Source organism: Ovis aries, chromosome 2 (assembly GCF_016772045.2).
Source record: "Ovis aries strain OAR_USU_Benz2616 breed Rambouillet chromosome 2, ARS-UI_Ramb_v3.0, whole genome shotgun sequence".
In the NCBI taxonomy this organism is placed as follows: domain Eukaryota; kingdom Metazoa; phylum Chordata; class Mammalia; order Artiodactyla; family Bovidae; genus Ovis; species Ovis aries.
In genome coordinates this window covers 212,019,754-212,023,344 of record NC_056055.1, presented here as the reverse complement: position 1 = coordinate 212,023,344, position 3,591 = coordinate 212,019,754, and positions in this window count along the sequence as shown.

Genomic DNA, 3,591 nt, shown 5'->3' with positions numbered 1-3,591 from the left:
AATGCTATTATAAAAGCACCTAGCATATTATAAGTGATCAGTATGTGTGATAAATAAATCCCTGTGGTTGCCTGGTCAGTGGATGAGATTGTTAGGCTATTATAAGGACCAGGGCAGAGAAAGGGAAATACTGCTTCCTCTCATTTCCCAGGCTCTACATTTCCAAATAGAAAACAAATACTTTATCTTAGTCCAAAAGAACCTAAAGACCTACACCATTACATAAGAAAAAGATTGATGTGTATCAAATCTTGACCGTGTAGTTAAAAAAAAAAAATACAAAGGGTTTAGAAGGTAGGATATGACAGTCCACCTTTAGTAGTGAATTTATCCCTTCTCTACTATTCCCCTGCACTTTGGTAAGCCTCAGAAAAACTTATACAGCAAATGGTACAGTTAAGCATGAAGAACACTTGGAGATCTGCTCACTGGCAAATCAGCTGTCACTGAGAACATGACTCCTCAGCTGTTGCCCTTCTTTCTCCTTACAAGTAAACCTTGTCACATGGCCTATAAAAAGGAAGAGTCAAGAGAGAAATTTCACTTTGATTTTAATTACTATATTAAATTACTCAAGATCATAGTTACAGAAAGGCTCTAAATTCTTCTTTCTCCACAGATAATTTCTCTGTCTGGTTAGTAACATCTATCAAAGTAATGTATACATCATGTCCAATAGACTAACCATTTCAGAAAAGGCCTCAGGGCTGTAAATAGTGTGCATGTTTAGGCTTCCCTTCTATAATATGCCTGACCAAAACACAATGATTGTTGACTAAGTATGAATGAGATCTTACAATTCCTTTCTTTGAAGTTTCAGGGTAAATTAGTTTTAGGGATTTTCATTCTTGGGATTTTTAAATAAAGTATTTATTTTAGGGTAGTTGTAGATTTATAGAAAAGTTGAGGGGAGATCCCATGTACTCCATACCCAGTTTCTTCTATTATTAGCATCTTGGTTTAATATGGTACATTTGTTATGAACCAGTTCTGATATACTAGCATTAACTAAAGTCTATGCTTTATTCAGATTTCCTTAGTTTCTACCCAATGTCCCTGTTTTATTCTAGGATTCCATCTTGGATACCACATTAATTTACTCATCATGTGTCCTTAGTCTCCTCTAGGTTCTGAAAGTTTCTCAGACTTTCCTTGATTTTAATAATCTTGACTGTTTTTTAAAGTGCTCTTCAGGAATTTTGTACAGTATCCCTCAATTGGGGCTTAGATTTTTCACATGATTAGACTAGGTTATGGGTTTTGAGGAACAGCCTGTCAAACACCATCTCACCCTCTTGGTCAACATTAATATCATGAGTAATGTCATGTTTTGACAGCATATACCCTTGATAAGATATGAATGACATTATACCTTTGTGATTTCCACTTTTCAAGCAGAAAATTCTACACCAATATATTTTTCCTCTGTGAATTCATAAACCATGATATTTATTTGATAACAAGAAAGGATTTAGACACATAGTGAGATCAAGCCATTTCCCCCTTATCATGAAATAAAGTATTCCAATTTCAAATTGATTTGCTCAGAGCCCATAAAGTTCTTTTACTTGTAAGCCTGTCACAGATTTTAAGGGATTTCCGCACATGAAGCAAAGTATTAATACAGGGTATGAGTTAAAGGAAGAACATTTCCATTATGCAGTACTTTCTTTGATAATCCGAAGGAAAAAAAAGTGGTAGACAAAATTTCTGCTATTTACAAAAATAGTTTCTATTACAAATATAGCATTATTTTTTGAATTCTAATTATTTTAATTTGAGACAAGCAATATACTTAGGTAAACTATGTTCAGATTCTCATGACTCTCTTTGTCTATAAGAAATGAGTAGCATAATTTAGGTAATGATTGAGTCGTTGATGTGGGACAGCAAGGAGGAGGGAGTAACAAAAAAGCTTCTCTTAAACCTATGTGGATAATATAGTCCAGTGGGTCAGGCCACGATGTGAAATCAGACTAACTGTGGATCAGCTATGACTTAATGAATTATTGCTAATATGAGTCTCAATCCTTCTGAGCAATAGAGAAGAGTAGTGACCATGTTGGGGAATGCTTTTAATCAGACCTAAAGAAAATGGCTAAAATCTATAAGCACAATTATATTCAACAATTAGAATATATATCATCTGTTTACATGTTTTATATATATATAATATGTACACATATAAATATATATATATAATCTTATATATCTAATGTGTAAATATATATAACATGTAAAAAACTCCAATACTTTGGCCATCTGATGCAAAGAGCTGACTCATTGGAAAAGACCCTGATGCTGGGAAAGATGAAGGGCAGGAAGAGAAGGGGTGACAGAGGATAAGATGGTTGGATGGCATCACCGACCCAGTGGACCTGAGCTTGAGCAAACTCTGTGAGACAGTGAAGGACAGGGAAGCCTTGTCCCTGTTCACAGGGACTGGCATGCTGCAGTTCGAGTTTGACGTGACTGAGCAACTGAACAACAACAATGCGTAAATATGCTCTTTTAAAATCTCAGACTTGCTATTGGGTTTTTTTCTGACTAATTAATAACTACTCAGTAATTAGATATCTCACAAATTAACAGGAGTGAGGATGGTACATTGGCTAATCATGTTTCTTAATATGAGTCTAGTCTTGTTAACTGAGAAAGTCAAGGACAGAAAAGGAAAAACTTACAAGTTAGTCACCAAAATTTCCACCTAATGATAAAGTCCTTTTCTCTCTTTATCTCTCTGGTCATTTAAGTAAATTTAAAATTTTATCTTATGTCCCTAGTATGGATGAAAAAATTAGATGATAAATAATTAGACTTGGTTCCATTTAGGAAGTAAAATGGATTAGGTATCTACTGTGATTGAAAGTTACTTTACTCTTAGAAAAAGTGTTTGGCAAGAGGGTAAATCTTCCTATTATTTCCTCCCCATTTGATATTTTTCATTATAGAAAAAAGTTAAGTGATAGGAAGCAGCTGCAAATTATTCGTTTTAGCATACTGTTCACCACAGTTTAAGAGAGAGGGAGTCAGAGTTTGTGCTCCCTAGAAGGGAAGCCACTTTAAGACTTAATGGGCTTTCCTTATACGTCTGCTTTTTATTTTTAAACACCACTACCTTTCTGCTGACAAACATTTTCTTGCAAATTATGGCAAGAGAGGAGGAGCATGCACAAAGAAGCTGGGTGAAAGTTGGTGATACTCTGCCAAAATTCTAAGCTGAAACCAAATCCTTCACTAAAGTTTCTTAGGCATAGGAAAAAAAAAAAATGATTTACAACTTCAGCAGAACTGTAATTCTATGAAGAGAAAGTATCAATCAATCTACTTTACTGTCATCAAAGGATCTAAAGCTGGCTGGCTTTGTCATACTTCTTTCTCCTTTATATATGAAGGTGGTGGGGGCAGGGGGGGTGGGGTGGAAAGCAAGAGGAGTTAAAAAAATTGATGAAGCCCTGACCCTTTTGATTCCATTTATAGTCTGAGCCGGAATGCCATCCCCCTGGACTAGGGAACTGTCCAATCCAGCCCCAAGTGTCAAGATTCTGTTAGGCACTAAGTGAAATATATATGCATGCCCTTATACCATTT